This window comes from Equus quagga, chromosome 2 (assembly GCF_021613505.1).
Source record: "Equus quagga isolate Etosha38 chromosome 2, UCLA_HA_Equagga_1.0, whole genome shotgun sequence".
Taxonomy (NCBI): domain Eukaryota; kingdom Metazoa; phylum Chordata; class Mammalia; order Perissodactyla; family Equidae; genus Equus; species Equus quagga.
Window position 1 is genome coordinate 42,106,747 of NC_060268.1, and position 18,735 is coordinate 42,125,481.

General features: G+C 45.3%; 1 protein-coding gene across 1 annotated transcript in view; it reads left to right on the forward strand.

Annotated features, from left to right (window-relative positions):
- Positions 1-8,999: 8,999 nt before the first annotated feature.
- The window catches only part of SQOR (sulfide quinone oxidoreductase), a 43,920-nt gene continuing 34,184 nt past the window's right edge, over positions 9,000-18,735 (forward strand). The window contains exon 1 of the mRNA XM_046654107.1: positions 9,000-9,149. The gene's annotated coding sequence lies outside the window, so the exon portion shown is untranslated. The remainder of the gene's footprint in view (positions 9,150-18,735) is intronic.

The following is an 18,735-nucleotide window of genomic DNA, read 5'->3' on the forward strand; positions in this document are numbered from 1 at the left end:
CTGAGAAAGCACTCTGAAAGGATGGAGTGCCATCCTTCAGGACACGGCGTATTTGTTAAATCAGAGACCTCTGTGGTGCTGTGTTTTCATTAGGAAGGATGTAAGGGTCTGGAAACCAAGGGGTGAAAGCAGGAATGGCTTCATTTACCATCATTCCTAATGACCCACTGAGGGATGTTGGGCTTCCTTTCCTTGCAGTTCTGGGCTCTGCGTGGTTGGAGGCCCTGGTCTCCAAAGGGAGCACACTCTTGCCAGGGGCACAGTGAAGGTTCCATTGAATTATCAGTTATGTCTGCTGACAGGGACCAGCAGGCAAGAGAGAAGTTGCCATACTGGCAGGAGTAACTGATCCTGGTCATCAGGAGGAGGAAGGCTGCTTTTACATAGTGGGGACAAGGAGGAATTTGTGTGGGACTCAGGTGATTCACGTTGCACCCCTGTATAGCTGAATAGACACGCGCAGCATCCCAGCTGAGGAGGGTATGATTATCAACTGTTCAAAGCCGCAGGAATAAAGGTTTGGGTCACACCACCAGGTAAGCCACCAAGACCTGCCAAGGTGAGAGCTGAGAGGTGAAGGGAATTTAGAATGGATGGTAGAGAAGGGAGAGGGTGAGTACTAATTGTGGTCCTGGGCTTGACTGTGGTGATCTCAGGAAACTAATTCATCCAATAAGCTCCGTCTTCTGAGTTGCCCCTTAAGGGGAAGGCCAAAAGGCCCATGGAAGGGCTGCTCCCTGCACTTGTGTGGAGAAGTAGACCTACGCGGCACAAGGGGTGGACTATGGCAGCCAGGAGACCGTGGCTCCTGGCCTTCCACTGCAGTGACCCCAATTGACCAAAGGCCCCAGCTACTTCATTCTGAAATCCACCGTCACATTTGTGCTGAGGCACACTTCTCCCAGGCTGCTCCTAGCCGGTGACTGAACTCAGCAGGGTTATTAAGGCAGGCCCCTTCCTGGGAGCTGGGCTACCTACGTAATTTTCAGGACCCAGTGCAAAATGAAAATGCAGGGCCTCTTGTTCAAATTTTATTAAGAACTTCAAGATGGCAGCAGCAGAGCATTAAACCAAGAGTGGGCCCTGTGTGACTATAGGTCACTTTCCTGTTAAGCAGGCTCTGCCTGGGGACAATGGGACTCCTCTAATGACTGACTTTGGCTCGAGGACTCCCCAACAGCTTTGCTGAACCTTCCTTAAACTACACAGCTGGCTAGGAAGCTTCCGCTCAACCTTTCATCACTCTCTTCTTTTAGGATCAGACTTGCATCGTAGTCTGATGGCTATCCCAGCCATTTCCATCCCCCCCCCGCCCCCCATTTTCTCTCTCAAGAGTTTCCAAATAAAATCCTTTAATTCTATGTTGGTGTCTGCTTCTCAGAATGCCTAGGCTAAAGCAGCCCCTTAATCCTGTGATCCTATCACACATGTATGTAACAAACACTTCAACATAACTTTGAGGTTTTTCTTCCCAACAATAAAAACAATTTAGACTCCCTGTCTCCTGGATCCTAGCTGGATACTTCTTATCCGTAAAATGACCTGATTTCAAATGTGCATGCTGGTTCTACAGAGGTTAAACTTTTGTATCCCATTTTCATCATGACTTGTGTCCTGACTGACAAGGCTGACTGTATTTGGGGCGTGGGGTTGTATTAGAGGTTAGAACTCCTGGGAGAGGAAGAGATATCTGAGAATGGTGAGAAATCATTGAGAGGAAAGAGAACGGGAGTAAGACAGAAGGAGAAAAGTAGAGCACAGCTGAGAGAAAACAAGGAGGCCTAAAGTGGTGTTTCCTGGAGAAGGAACCTGGGCAGGGCCCCTTTGGATCTTCCATGTTGGCAGCCCAGGACTGATGCTATTGACTGATGGAAAGAGACTAGTTGCTTTCACTCACTGCTCTCTTTGGGCCCCCAGCTATTTTTTGGGGGTTGTGTCAATTGTCCAAGTGTAACAGAGTTACCCCAAAGCAGGCCCAAGCTCCCTCCATTCTTAATGCTCCGCTCCAGGTCCTCCAGGGAAATGCTCGCTGCCCAGACCTCAGCTTTGCAATGTCATAGCCTTCCAGAGCTCCCTTCTAGATAGACTTTTCCTGTTTTTTCAAAACATGTCTAGAAAAGAGATGGATGAACTAGTAGAAGAGTTGCTACCTGCTCCATGGGTCAGGAAGGCCTTCAGCCCCCATATTCTCCCCAACTCCTGAGGTTTTCATTGAATACTAGCCCTCCAGGTGCTGATCAGATGTGAGTGATAAATTTACCGGATTTTTTAGCAGACCTTTGAGGCAGCCTGTTTTAGCTTCTTTCTGGGGCTTATACTCGTACGTAGGAACCATTCTTAGAAACCAACACACTTATTGAGTAAAAGACATAGTGCTAAGCCCTGGGGATGAGAAGATGGAGAAGACAGTTCCTGTTTTCAGTGGGTTTCTATTTTTCTTGGGGAGACACAGTTTGTCCCTCTATACGTAACTTTATTAAAGGGAGCAGTAAGTAACCACGCCGTGAAGTACCATAGGGACGGAGACTAGGAAGGAAGGGACTTGCTGCTGGCACTAAGGCAGGTTTGGGAAGAAGCGTCTTGAAGGAACTGACACTGACAAGGAGCCAACCATCAGCTACAAAGGAGCCCCTCCCGCTCACCAGCTGTTGCTCTTGCAGCAGAAGGAACACCCACAAGCATTCATCTGCCCTGGAGGATGGACTGGGCCTCCCCCACTTCTGGCTTCCTCTCTTGGGAGCATCACTCCCACTCTCAGTGTAATGTTATGTTTAAGGGGCACTTTGCAGTGCAGTCCATCTGCCTATGCAGTAAATAGTTAGCTTTTCCACATCTCAAATAATCCCCATCTTTAGGAACTAAGTCTAACAATCGTACACCAGGCCCAATATTCGTGCTGTTCCATTTGTCTTAGGGTGGGCATGCTGCACTTCTTTCTCTTCAGTATCTAGTATAACATCTGCCTGAACATTGGATAAAACAGAAATTATGATACTATAGTTTACTGCCTACCATTCACGGAAAACTTATTCTATGTCAATCACTTTATATGTGTGTATATGTATTAACTCATTTAATTTTCATAAGGATCCTATGAGGTAGGTACTTAGAAAAATACCCATTTTACTGATGCAGTTAACTGAGGCATAATAATACACTCTTTTTGAGAGTAGTAGTGTACAAACACAAATATAACCTTTGGTCTTCATAGTCCCACATACTCTGAGGTCTTCATGGCCCAAGGGACATAGTGTTTATTCTTCCAGCATATCCTTGAGGTAGTAGGACATATTTTATCTCTGTTTTACACATGAGGAGATTCAGGCAAAAAGAATTGTCCAAAACTGAGTTTTGGGTTAAGTTTCTGAGAAAGACTGGATTCCAGATTCAGTATTTTTCTTACATCCTAGGAGACCCCTCTTGATGGAGTCTGAGCTTGCCTGAGCCACACCCTTGTTCTACGGCACTCTAATATATATGTATTTAGCAGAAGCCTTTTTTCCTCTAAAACTGAAGATTTTCACTATTGTACTACCTTGCTTATGTATGTAGAAACAATATATAATAAGATCTTATATTTATGGAGTTTATAGTAGACGTCTTCCTTTTTATCCCATTGCCAAATCAACTCCTTTCTCCGTAAGGGAGAAATACCCATCCTACAAGTCCTGGTGGAAGTCACAGGGGCCAAGTATGCCCTCTTTCTGCTTCAACAGCTACCGTCTGGCCTTTGACATGGATTTGGTCAATGGACACTCCCACGGAGCATTTGAATTCTCACTCCCTTGGTACTTGTGTCATTCACTCCAGAGTCATTTGGGAAGGCAATGGGAGTATTCTTGGGGTGGCCAGACTGTTTCTGCTGAAAGATAATGTTATTCTTTCTGCTTTTTGATTCTACAGAGCTGTCCTGATTCCCGTCCACTTTTCCTGCCATCATTACTCCATCATTTTGAAGGTTCTGTGAACTGAGAGCCTTTAGTATCTGTTTTCTACATAAGGTATCCAGAGCTGGTTTCTTGTTTGCAACAGAGAATGCTGATTAAGAGAGAACTCTTTGTATTTGTGAAGCATCTCCAGACACATTAGTCTTTCTGGTCTGAGAAACAACTTGATCTTTTATGTAACAGATGAGGAAACTCTAGCTACCCTGTAGCCTGGTAGCAATATTAGTTATTATTTGATATGCAGGATGGCTGTGGGAAAAAAAGCATGTTTGGGAGGTGTTGGGGCTGCCTTTTAAAAACTTGGCATAATTCAGTCCACAGTCATTCTGCTCTGTTTGTCTGCCTAGCCCTCTCTGTTTCTGAGACTGCCTGTGGCCTGGCGGGATGAACAGTGTCTGTGCTGCTCCTCCATCCCTGTAGTGGGGACATAGGAGGAACTCATCCCCACTCCCCCCCAGTCTCACAGCAGCTCCTGAGAAGCTGGTGTCACCTCTGCTGAACTGCTCTCTCAGCTAGGGAGGGGTGAGCCTTTTCTCTAGCCACTCACTCACCCAGGGAAGAATTTGCTACAGAGCAGGCATGAAGGTGGGGTGTCCTGAGCGGCACAGCCAAGGGTCCCACTATTTAAAGCTGCATTCCTGCAGGAACAGCCTCTCTACCGTGCTCTTCCTTCTGCACCTGCCCTTTCCCGTACTCCAGAGGCTCCCTTTCCCTCGTCCAGTCCCTATTTCCGCCCAGTCCTGTTGCCAGCCCTTCCTGCTCTTGAGCCTGCGTGTGTTCCCAGAGCCCCGTTGGTTTGCTTTTCCTTCTCTTGGATGTTTTTGAATTGAGATGTGTTCCTCTCAGTGCCAGCCCCTCCTCTGCCCCCCTTTTAATGATGCTTCTCCTAGATTCCCGTCTCCCCAGGCGCACTTTCACTATTTTGCAAGCCCCACGTGGGTAGGAATGGAGTCTGATTTTATCAACACTGTCATCCAACCGGGGAGCAGGCACAGGCCTTGCTTGACACGTGGGTGGCAGGGACTTGGGGAGTATCCATCAGATGAAAGCATGACTGCATGAGTGAGTGAGTAACTCTCAGCCCCCTTGCTGGCTGTCTGATGTTACAACCCTGCTCTTCTTCGAAGGACAAGGAGGAATTTTAGGTGAGAGAATGAATACACGTACAAGCCTTCAGCATGTGGGATCTGCTCAGGACACATTCCTTACCTCTGAATTTGATTCCACACCTGCCGACCACGAACCACCCAGCAAGCAGCACATCTCCTGTGATTTTTTCCTGCCTATATCCTTCCCATCGAAACCACGGCTTCTTAACTGGGGCTGAGAGGTTGGGTGGAGCATTTTGGAAATATGGGGGGGTATTTTTATTTGCAAGATGATTTGGACCTAATTTATTGGGATTTAGAGGCTGGGAGCCAGGGATAGCAACATCCTGTGCAGTGTGGGCAGTGCCATCCGACAGTTAACCGTCACAAGTCCTGCGTGATTTCTGGTGTCTGTCCCCTCTTGCCTCAACATTCAAGTATGCAGAAACTACATTATTTTGGGGGTAAAATAAATTAGGTTCTAGTTCAGATAATTACAAATATCATGCATTTTTGCATGGTTTTAATACACTGGAATTTCCAGGAATGCATCTATTGGAAAAACTGAGATTATACTTATTTTGTTCAGAGATTTTTATACCACAGTTGTTCACCATTTCAGCAAATCATGTCACAGAAGCAATGCTGCAGGTGGAATTGAGTTGCCAATAAAAGTTCACAGTCTGCCTTTGTAGCTGCAGTGTTCACAGTGATTTTACCAGAGATGCAATCAGTCCTTCTAACTGAGGGTGAAAAATGTTGATTGAAACAAAAAAAATTTTTAAATTATTTAAAATTCACAAAATGAAATAAATGTAAAAAAATATAAATAATTATACTTTCAAGGATTTTTTTTGGAGGGAAAGTTTGTAATACATCTGAAGTTATTAAAGCTTCTAAATTATTCTTTTTTTTTAAAGATTTTATTTTTCCTTTTTCTCTCAAAGCCCCCTGGTACATAGTTGTATATTTTTAGTTGTGGGTCCTTCTAGTTGTGGCATGTGGGATGCCGCCTCAGCGTGGCCTGATGAGTGGTGCCATGTCCATGCCCAGGATTCGAACTGAAGAAACCCCGGGCTGCCAAAGTGGAGCGAGCGAACTTAACCACTCGGCCACAGGGCCAGCCCCTAAATTATTGAGCCCCTTTTTATTGAGGAATAATTGACAGAAAACATTATATTAGTTTCAGGTTACAACATAATGATTTGATATTTATATATATTGCAAAACGATCACCACAATGTCTAGTTAACATCCATCACCATTCATAGTTACAGAATTTTTTGTGTGTAACGAGAACTTTTACGATTTACTCTCTTAGCAACTTTCAGATATGCAATACAGTATTATTAGCTATAGTCTATGCTGTACCTTATGTCCCCATGATTTATTTATTTTATAACTGGAAGTTTGTACCTTTTGACCCTCTTCATCCATTTCACCCACCTTTCTATCTCCTGCCTTTGGCAACCACCAGTCTGTTCTCTGTATCTATGAGGTTGGGTTTTTTGTTTTTGTTTTTTTTTAGATTCCACATGTAAGTGAGGTCATATGGTGTTTAGCTTTCTGTGTCTGTCTTATTTCACTTAGCATAATGCCCTCAAGGTCCAGCCATGTTGTTGCAAATGGCAAGATTTCATTTTTATTTGTGTCTGAATAATATTCCATTGTGTGTGTGTATATATATCTCTATATATACACCACATTTACCATTGATGGACACTTATATTGTTTCAATATCTTGCCTATTGTAAATAATGCTGCAGTGAACATGTCTTTCATGTATCTTTTAGAGTTAGTGTTTTCATTTTCTTTGACTAGATACCCAGAAGTGGAATTTCTGGATCATATGGTGGTTCTATTTTTAATTTTTCGCGGAACATACATACTGTTTTCCATAGTGGCTGCACCAATTTACATTTCTACACAGTGCACAAAGTTTCCTTTTTCTCCACATCCTTGCCAACAGATGTTATTTCTTGTCTTTTTGATGACAGCCATTCTATCAGGTCTGAGATGACATCCCATTGTGGTTTTAATTTGCATTTCCTTGATGGTCAGTGATGTAGAGTCTCTTTTCATGTACCTGTTGGCCATCTGTAGGTCTTTCTATGGAAAAATGTCTATTCAGATCCTCTGCCCATTTTTTAATTGGATTGTTTGTTTGCTATTGAGTTATATGAGTTCTTTACATATTTTAGATATTAACGCCTTATCAGATGTATGATTTGCTTTATATTTATAAAATAAATATATTTTATATTTTGTATATAAAATATACTTTATATTTTGCTAATATTTTTGCTCATTTGGTAGGTTGCCTTTTTCATTTTGTTAATGGTTTCCCTTGCTGTGCTTTTGGTTTGATGGAGTCCCACTTGTTTATTTTTGCTATTGTTGCCTTTGCTTTTGGTGTCAAATCCAAAAAATCATTGCCAAGACCAATGTCAAGGAGCTTATACCTATGTTTTCTTCTAGGAGTTCTATGGTTTCAGGTCTTACATTCAAGTCTTTAATCTATTTTGAGTTAATTTTTGTGTGTGGTGTAAGATAGTGGTCCGGTTTCATTCTTTTGCGCGTGGCTGTCCAGTTTTCCCAGCAACATTTGTTGAAGAGACTATCCTTTCCCCATTGTATATTCTTGGCTCCTTTATCATAAATTAATTGGCCATGTATGAACGGGTTTATTTCTGGGCTCTCTGTTCTGTTCCATCCATCTACATGTTTGTTTTTATGCCAATACCATACTGTTTTGATTACTATAGATTTGTAATATATAATTTGAAATCAGGAAGCATGATGCCTCTACCTTTGTTCTTTTTTCTCGAGATAGCTTTGGTTATTGGGGTTTTGTGGTTCCATACAAATTTTAGGATGGTGTGCTCTATTTCTGTGAAAAACGTCACTGGAATTTTGATAGGGATTGCATTGAATCTGTAGATTGCTTTGGGTAGTTTGGACATTTTAACAATATTAATTCTTCCAATCCATGAGCACGAACTATCTTTCCATTTATTTGTGTCTTCTGTCTTTTCTTTCGTCAGTGTCTTACAGTCTTCAATGTCTCACAGCTTAAAATTGCGTAAGACTTTCACGGCACCCGTATTTATTCTAAAAAGGAGCTACTAAATCTGATATGGTGGAGAACCCCTCGTCTACACTTTGCAACCCCCTAGAAAGAGCAGCCAGTTGAAAATGTCTAGTCATGAAAGTAGGACGGAACACGGTGCGGAGGCCAGTGGCTGGAAGCCAGCTGACCCGGGCCTGCGCCCTGAGGGAAAAGCACGGCTCCAGCGTTCACCAAGGCAAGTCCTGGGTCTTCTCTGGGCCTCTGCTGCCGCATCTGTGAAATGAGCGCAGGCGCAGCTGTCTCTCTGGGCAGTCGTGGGAACCAGGTGAGAAGCACAGGAGGCCCTGGAGGACCCCGCCAAACTACCCTGGCCGCCATCCACAGCCCCACCTCCACCTTTGTCCCTCCCAGTTACGCAATGCTATTGGCACTGGCGGAGGAGGGGTGAAAAGAGAGGGGAAGGGAGAGGGCAGAGGAGGGGGATCATTTTTTGTGCCATGTACCCCTTTGACAGTTTTGGAAGGACTAAGGACACCTTCTCAGAACAATGCTTTTAAAGATATAAAATAAAAGCGGGGGGGGGGGGGGGGGGGGGGCAGGGGGAGGGGTAGGTGTAGGGGTAGGGGTAGGGGTAGGGGCGGAAGGGGAAGAGGTGAGGCGGGGCAGGGTAGGGGCCGGGACACGGGGCGGGGGTGGTATAGTGACAGGTGGCCTCCTTGCCCTCCGCTGTGGCGCACGAGGGCGCTGGCCGCGCTCCGGAGTGCGCTAGGGGTAGGGGCGAGTCTGCTCCCGGGCAGCGCCCCGGGCCAGTTGTACCCGCGTCCCCGGCCCTGTCCTCTGTGCGGCTCAAAGCCGGGCGCAGTCTGCGCTTGGCGTCGGTGCCCAGGCTGTGGCGCCGGGCGGGGCTGCGGCGGGACCTTTCCGGAACTCTCTGGGGGAGACTCGCTCTCCCCGCCTCCAGCCTCCCGCGGGGGGGCCAGCCCGGCAGGGAGCGGCAGCTTTTGCTGCGCCAACGCTGTGGCCGGAGGCTCCGCTCGCCGCTGGGTAAGAAGCACACGGCGGCTGATCAGGGGAGGGGTCCGGGCGGGGACAGAGGTCCCCGCTGAGGCTGGTTGTTGGTCCAACTCTGCTCCCGCAGCTGGGACTCGGCGGACCGGCGCCGCGCGTTCCAGCCCGCTTCACGCTCTCCTTCCCCGGCCCGCGACACCCTGGGCCCGCGCGGTCCTTGTCCGGATCCCGGGTCCTGGGACTCTTGCTTCCTTCCAGGAGTGTTGGGCCTCGGGGGCGCCCAGAGGTCGAACTGCGAGGGGCGGTTAAAACCCGAAGTATCCGTGGTCTCGGGGTGTGAGAATTTCTCGGCGTTTTACTGTGTGGGAATTTCTGGCCCTTCACTTGTTGAATGTGTTCCTCAGCGCCGTCCCCGGGGCGCGAGTGGGTGCTCAGCCTCGGGGGTCAGAGATTGACGTCAGCCCATCTGCCTGCAGCGGGGACACATTTATCCCCCGACATTGCGCGTGGGACAGGGGGACGCTCGAGGAGTCTGCTGCGGCTGGAACGAGCGGAGGAGAGCGTTTAGGGCACGTGCGGAGCAGGACTTGGTGGAAATGGCAGAAAGGGTCCTCTAGTGGGACTGCAGTGGGGTTCCTTGCCCTTCCTCTTCTGTCTCTTTTAATTATAAAAACCCCAACCTAGTTTCTTGCTCAAAGACATGATGAGCAGAGCCCCTGGATTTGCCTGCGCTGCCCATTGCTATAGTGTAGGGTTCTGACCCACTTTCATGCCATGTACCCCTTTGGCAGTTCTGAGTGGACTAAGGACCCCTCTCAGAACAATGTTTTTAAAGGTGTAAAATAAAAGGCAGAGTATTAGAAAGGAAACTGTTTCCAAAACACGTGTCAAAATATTAAAAGCGTTTATGTTGTAGTCATACATGTGCCTTAAAAAAAAAATTGTGTTAAATAACAAGAGCTAGCAGTGGATCCAATAGATACGATAATTTTGAAGCAGTAATGAGCATAAACAATATTTCAAGATATAGGCAACACCTGTAGTATAAGAACATATCTGTGATTTCTATTGGTGACAAAGTCATCCTGCTAATGGTTTATTGCCTACGTATACAATGGAAGAAAATGTTAAATTTCAGTTAGAGATGAGTGAAAATAAAGATGTAAATTTTTTTTTTTCCATTCAAGTTCATGAGCCCCAGGTTAAGATCCCTTGATAGTGGAAATGGCACTGCCCAGGAGGTCAAGGGACATGGCTTCTGGTCTTGACACTTCCGTTGACTAGCAACATGACCTTGGCTTTTGAACTTCTTTGTGCCTTAGCTCTTCCGTGTATGGGGGAGATAATTGCGCCTTCCCATGAGTTTAAGGTGCCCAGCACTGCACCTGGTCCAGTCTGTCCCTGGGCTGCAGGCTTCTGGCCATCACCAGTGTATTCCCAATCCTGGAACATGGAATGTACTAAATAAATATTTATTGAATGAATAAGAGGATTGGAGAGGGTTGTTTGTGATTACGTCTAGAAAACCAAAATTCATCAAGGAGGCAACTGGTGGTTTGAGAAATGACTTTATTTAAAATTTGGGCTTTTTATACTGACTGAACAAATATATAAACACATCTGGAGCTGGAATGCTTGAAATGTCAGGGCCCATGGGTGTGTGTGTGGGGGTCTGTGTGGCTTGTGTTCTGCTAGAGAAAATGAAATCGAGTGTGGATAGGAAACTAGGATTTCTTTGCAGAACAGTCTCCTCCATCTTGACTGTGTCTAGGCTTGTTAGTCTGATGTGTTGTAACACAGGAAATGTCATATAGGGAATGAAGACAGATCCATGATGAAGCAATTCTGGGCATAGATTCTCTTTCCTCTTTTCTTTTCACCTTTCCTTGCCCCACCACCCAGTACATAACTCCTCTCTGATTCTGAAGATTTGGTAAATAGGAGCAGTGGGAGTAAGTTGCTAGAAGCTGCCCAGACTAGACCTGAAGTCAATTAGTTGCTTCTTAATTCCCAACCTTAGAAGTCTACATAATCCAACAAATGTGGATGGTAATAGGAAGAAGAAAAGTAGGTCTTGCTAGCCATCCCTCTGATGTAGTTTGTGAAAGTGCTAAATTGGGGCAGGAAGATGGGGAGAGAACTTTGTAAAGAACAGGAAATTTGGAACACACTGGAGCTGTCTATGCCTATAACTTTGGGAAGGGCAAATACTAGTGTTGTGGACTAAATTGTGTCCCCTCAAAATTCATGTATTGAAGCCTGAACCCCCAGTACCTCGGAATGTCATTGTATGTATTTGGAGGTAGAGCCTTTAAAAAGGTAGTTAAGGTTAAATGAGATCATAAGGGTGGGGCCCTAAGCCAATATGACTGGTATCCTTATAAGAAGAGGAAGAGACAGCAGGGACATGTGTACACAGAGGGACAACCGTATAAGGACACAATAAGAAGGTGGCTACCTGTGAGCCAAGGAGAGAGGCTTCAGGAGAAACCAAACCTGCCAACACCTTGACCTTGGACTTCCAGCCTCCAGAACTGTGAGATATACATTTCTGTTCTTTGAGCCACCTGGTCAGAGGTATTTTGTTTTGGCTGCCTGAGCAGACTAATATACAGGCTGGGGAATTTAAAATTGAGTGTGAGCTCCCCATTCTCTCTCTTCCTCTGCTCCACTGACCTTTCAGGCCGTGTATTGCAGATGATGATGCTAAAAGGTGGAAGAGGAAAGCCCAACCCAAATAAGTTTTTTGTACCAAGCTGCTGGTGTTTCTGCTTCAATTTTGCTGTAGGATGGCCTAATGCTAATACAGGCAGACTAATTCTACCTGGACCTTGCCTTTTGAAAACAAAAGCATCTGACCCTTTGGTTCTGCAGTTCCATGGGATCAATTCTTGAGGCAATGGATGCCTCATGTTTGAATGCATAAATGGTTCACAGGGTAACTGGAAATATGGAGGTGAAAAGAGTTGGTTAATACATCAAAAGATTATATTGATTCAATTACATAGAGGCCCAAGAGACCTTGATCTTAGACTTCCAGCCTCTAGAACTGTGAGAAAATAAATTCCGTTGTTTAAGCCACCCAGTCTGTAGCATTTTGTTATGACAGCTGTAGCAAATTAATACAGCTCAGCACCCTCTATTCTAAGTCATGATCCCAACATATCCGTCACTTGCTCTTGGGACCCCTCTCCCCACCTACCCAGGAGAATCTCATACTCTCTTTCTACAGACACTCTGTATGGTCCCTGGGATCCTGTCGGCCTTATTCACCTTCCTGATTCTGACTGTTAGGAAAAGCAGAACTTGGCATCTTCAACAAGTGACCAGGCCTCGTCAATGACCGGGCCATGTTGTGCCTTACATGTAGTAGGTGCTTTATAAATGCACGGTGGATGATAGGGTGATGGTGTTGATGATCATCCTTAGGTACCACGGGGTGACTCTCTTCTATTCATAATGAATTTGCAAGTTTTGGCCCTAACCCAGCATTCAGGGAGCTTTCATTCTGTCCAGCTGGGAACCAGCAGCTCCAGCCCTACGTACAGTAGTGGAGAAGGAATATCTGTGTTTATATCCTGGGACCAATCCCTGACTTCTGGAAGGGAGGCCTCAATAGTGGGGCCTGTAGTGCTTTCATTCCATGATACTTTCCCTGGCAGTTTGCTTTAAGGCAAACCATGATATCTCCATAGGAAAATGATATGTTTTAACAACCACCTCATTTATAGTGTAGATTGTGGGAGTATCCCAAGGAGGTTCTGGGTCTAGTAAATGTGGTTTTGTGTCTCTGTGAGCATGTGAGTGGTGCTTGAGATGGGGAGAGGCCATACCATTTTATGGCCATCTGGGTTTGCTTGATGATCGTGAGCCTTTCAAGGTCTAGGTGATCAAATCGAAGTTTGTTTTGAGTCATAGAGTAGGAAGGACCTTTAAAGTCAATTTATTTTATACTCAAAGAATGGGCTTAACTTGGCTAAGTGACTTGCCCATGGCTCCACAACCTCTGTCCTGGTTATAAACCCTTGTCAGTCTTTGCTGCAATAATTTACAGCTCTGATCAATCTAAGGCATTAGTAGAACATGTAGGAAGGGGCCTTTGAAGACAGCCAGTCCAATCCTGTGTTTCATTGATGGAGAAAGCATGGCTCAGAATGGTTAAGGACGAGCCCTACCTGGCACAGCCTGCAATGAGGACCTGAGTCTCCTGACTCCTGACACGCCCTCAGGCAAGGCTTCACTAGGATGGGGAACTGTGTCGTTTGGTTAGACATAGGAAGGACATGAGCTTAGGGAACCTGGCACACCTGTTACCTATCCTACCCCTCATTCTGTCCGAACCATTAAAGGATTGAGTTTGGCGTCCCTTCAATCATGTTCAAACAATAGATGTATAACTTGTAATTAAAGAGTCTTTCTTGATACGTTAAGACCTCACATGCTGGATTCCAGGCAGTAATAGATCTGACTAATTGGCCAGTCCTATTTGTAATGAAACTCTACCCTTCAGAGTCTTCTGTCTGTGAAACTGAGTGGCAATCCCAGCGCTCCTGAGGCTAATGAGTAATTTTACTGTGATCATTTAACAGATTCTGCAGGCCAAGGCATGAGCTGATCCCTGCTGTGTGGCTGGGAGCAAGTTAATTCCACATCAGGCCTCCCTCTCCACTGTGTCATGTTCTGCAGTCTGGGGATGGACACACACAGGCATACGCAGATGTGGAAAGCAGACCTTCAATAGACTTGACTAGAGGCCAGCTGCGAATGATAGAGGGGAACGGGAACTAGATTATGATTATTTATACACCAAAACCCGAGTGGCCAAGCTCCCACTGGCTAAAGGAAGCAGAAAAACAAGGCATTTTCTCCCTGTGTAATTCATTCAAAACCTTTGACTTTCAGTTGAAATAATCCAATTGACTGACTTATTGTTTTCTTTTCTGGAGTCAGAATGCAAGAGTTTTCCTTCTGCAAATGTAATTTTTGTTTTCTGCTTGGCAAATGGATGGCTTGGTGAAATTGTCATTGCCTCCCCACTATAATGCTTTCTAATTGTAGAATGGGTGGAGGCTGGGGAAACTTGTAGGAAATTTCTGAGCAGCAAAGGAAGCCACTGTTTTATTGCCAAGTCCTCATTAGTAATTCTTAGTAACTCTTTAAAGAAAATTCCTACAGTTTGCCCCTGAAGAGCTGGGAGCCTAAAGAACCCCAATGGGGCTTAGACCCTGAATTGTCAAGGAGCTGTATACTCTTGTTCTTTTTCCCCGATGATTCGCTCCTGGTCCACTATCGGAGAACTTGCTTCCCAGCTTAATGTTTAAACAAATGTTTGGCCTTATAACAGCTCTGAAATAGAGTTCCAGTGTGGCCCAGCAGGTCTAAATGAAGATTGCTCAATTTTCTGTGTCTGTTAACAATATAGTAATCCAGTTCCTGAACACACAGGCGATGATAAAGCTGCCGTTACTCAAGAGGAGCTGTGCCAAAAGGAAGGGCGCAGCCCGTATAATCTCTCTGTAGAACACCACCCATTCAGTTGTCAAGGGGGGTGGTTTCCTTCTCACTCACCTGCTTTGGACCTTTACTGCACTTTGAGTAATACAATACTGTTACTTACAGTATCTTTAGATACCCTCTACATAGCCACCTGTACAATGTCATAGTTCACGTTCTTCCTTCTTTATCCTCTATAGCTGACTTGTCACAAAAATGCCTGCAGCATGTGTTTTGCTTCATCTCTGTTCTCATTGTCTGTTCCAAGCCCTCGCTGGTGCCTGAATTTCTGAAACAGCCACTTGCCAGATCTTCATAATCCTGGTCTTTCTTGTTACAATAGACAGACTCTTCTCATTCAGCATAGTCTCCACAATGCCTCGCCCGATGCCTGGCACATGCAAACACTCAAAAATGCTGAATTCAACTGAATTGCTCCACTTCATCTTCTCAGCCTCCACCAGGGGGTCTTCTAAGATGTCAGTTTCCTTAAGAACTTCCAAGGACTCTCACTTCCATTAGCGGGAACTACGAGCTCAAATGCACGCCAGGGCTGAGCAGGTGACATAAATGACTAACAGATGCTGAGTGGGGCTGGGGTCACCTGGAACCTCATGCAGGGTCTAGATGGGCAATGACTACTCAGCTCCAGCCAAGTCTTGACATGTGAGAACGTGGACTCAGTGTTGTCAGAGGCCAACCACCTGGAATTTTTTGGGTGAGATGTCCCAAATTTTTAATGTTGGCACTAATTCAAAATTTAAGAAAACACTGTGTCAAATAAAACACAGCTCAGGTCTGTATTTGGCAAGCAGGTTGCCACTTTGTGATCTAAGGATGGAATTACAGTTGTCTAGGATTAAGCTCCCAAACCAGAACTTTACGCACATGTGCCTATCCCATCTTCTCTCTCCCTCTTCCCTTGGACATCTGCCCTAGGCTGCCTGCCTCCTTCTCCACAGTTACGGCTATGCTCATTCTAGGAGATTCTGCTTCCCAAACCTCAAACCCAACTGTCCCAAACTTGCCCTTGCCTTGACTGCCTGGTTTTTGCCCACATAATTCCTCTCTCCTCAGCTGCCTGGATGTCAGCTTTGACATTTTTTCCTCCCAGGATCCCCTCCTACCTCTCATCCAATTATTCTCTTCCTCCCACCTTGGTCTTATCTGAATCTTCCTAGTATATTTGATGCTAGCACCTATTCAGGCCCTTATCACTCACACCTAGACTACTCCTAACTGACTTTCACAACTGGTTTTGTCCCTCCAATTTAATTTGCTTCCTGACACTAGAGTCATTTTCTCAAAGCTGCCCCCTCTGTTCTATCACTTCTTAAAACTTTGATTTTCAATATAAAACCTCAGTTTCCTAGCATGGCCCTTTATAATTGGGCTATCATATTTCTTCCTTGTCTCTTCTCAACATCAGTCAAGTCTGGTTGGCTTTCCATTGCCCAGACACGCTCTAGGCCTTCCTACCTTATCAGTCAGGGTCTCTGGGAAACAGATGGCATATTTGAACAGCATTATTAAGAAGGGTTTAGTAAAATAACCATTTATAAAGGTATGGGCGGGGTTAAGGGGAGCCAGTAAGAGTGGTGAAGCAATTAGATTGATTTGGGGCCTGAAGAAGCAAGTAGAGGGAGTGATTACTAGAACCTTGAGAAAGAACTGTGGTTGAGGGCTACCCCACAGGAGCCAAGGCCTTCAGCTGAGGCATACAGCCGTTGCTGAGCTGAGGCATCCTCTAGTCTACTGGTGCCTCCCATTGGCTGAACCCAACTGGAAGCCAGAGGACAAAGGAGGCCAGTTGATGCCTCTCTTACAGGTCAGCTCTCAGGACTCAGAGCAGGGCACAGAAGGCTGGAGAGAGATCTGGAGGGCAGCCACCATCTCTCTGATTCATTTACTGATGCTGTTCTTCCTCTGGGTGTCCCTTCCCATAGCATTTCCATTTGTCAACATGCTGCCAGTCTTTAACCTCCTGCTCAGATTCTATCTGTTTCACCAAGCTTTCACTTTCCTTCCACTAATCCAGAGATGATATAGGTGTTGGAAAATAAAGATACTTCACTTTTTGGTAACTGTTCCTGAGGACGTGGCTGTGCTCACACTTGGTAGACTGCAGAGGTTTTCTGCTTGCTGCCACCAACTGTCTGGACCATCCCAGGGGATGACAAGAAGGGCCCAGACACTCTATGAGTGTCAGTGGGGACAGATGGGACCAGAGTCTGGAAGCAGAATCAAGCTGGGCTGGACTTTGGGCCATGGGTAAGATGAGGAAAAAAGAAAGGGCATTTCGGGAGGGTGTAATGGGAGGACGAGGGGCTGACATGTGCTCCATCCCACTAGAACAGAAGCTCTGTCTGCACAAGGACCTGATGTGACACATTCCTTGCTTTTCTCCCAGCACCTATCACGGGGCCTGGCACGATGAAGGATCTCAGTAATTGTCTTAGTCCGTTCGAGCTGCTATAACAAAATATCACAGACTGGGTAGCTTACAAACCACAGAAGTTTGTTTCTCACAGTTCTGGATGCTGGAAGTCCAACATCAAGGTGCCAGCATAGTCGAGTGAGGGCCTTTTTCCCAGTTCATAGCCGATGCCTTTTCACTGTTTCCTTACATGGTAGAAGGGGCTTGGGATCTCTCTGGACCCTCTTTTATGAGGGCACTAATCCCATTCAGGAGGGCTCCATCCTCATGACCTAATCATCTCCCAAAGACCCCACCGACTAATACCATCACCACTGGGGGTTAGGATGTCAACATATGCATTTTAGGGGGACACAATCATTCAGACCATAGAATGAACTAATGAAATAAGTGGATTTATTTAATACCTTTACATGTCAGATGTGTACACAATGAATGAAAGTGGAACTTAGTTCATTCAAAAAAACTGTATTGAGTTTGGAGGAAAACCCAAAGCTCTGGGACATACCTACTCAAGCTCAAAAGAGAAGGATGTGCACTTTCTAACTACCCTTAACATGCCGATATTTAAATGAGACCTTCTAACATTAAAAATACTTTCCCCTCAAATTTGGCTCACCTTATTCTTGGCTTACATTTTCAGTAGCTGGCAAGCTCTGCTGTTCTTCTCTTAGCATCTAAAGCTAGTGCACTGGGACTGGGACCAGGACTGAGGTGGGGAAATTTCTGTTCATCAGTGCAGTCTTTGTATGTAGCAGATACTCAATGAACACTTGTGGAAACATTCTTAGATATGGCAGAATTGTGACCATGCAGATTTCATGTAACTCTATTGTTTCCATAAAGATATACTTACACATTTAGCATAGCTAAATGTAATTTAATTTGCATACCTTTTGTGCAGGCAATAAATCTGTAAATAAAAATATAACCTTGATTATGTTTCCTGATTTTTGGTTCTGCATATTTAGCCATGCTATGATTGAGACAAGTTCAGAAGAAGTATACACCTGGATTTGTACATATATTTATAGCCTGTAGAAGACTCTTCCTTAGACACCTTTCTGAGCACTTCTGGCTGAGGACACTTCCCCTTTGTTTTTTATTTTTATTTTTTGAGGAAGATTAGCCCTGAGCTAACATCTGCCGCCAATCCTCCTCTTTTAGCTGAGGCAGACTGGCCCTGAGCTAACATCTGTGCCCATCTTCCTCTACTTTATATGTGGGACCCCTGCCACAGCATGGCTTGTCGAGTGGTGGGTAGATCCCCACCCAGGATCTGAACCGGCGAACCCCGGGCCGCCGAAGCAGAAGGTGCGAACTTAACCACTGTGCCACTGGTTGGCCCCAACACTTCCACTTCATCAAGGTTAAATGGATAAAAGAGATGTGAGAACTTTCCTTCGTGGAGAAGATAGCTCAGGTTTCAGTACAGCAGCTGATAGAGTGTGTGACAAAGGAAAGGCAGGCCTGATGCTGTATTCTTCCAGAGTCATCATCGCATTAAAAAATCATACTGTAGCTATGTTATTTAGTTGCAAAAATTTGGACTACTCACCCACATAATTATAACATTCGAAAGTAATATGTAATTAAATCGCTTTTTAAATGCCGCCTGACAGTTCAGCGGATATGTAAGGAGAAGGAGCAGAGCCAAAATTTGTTAAACATGTAAAATCTTCCATCTGACTC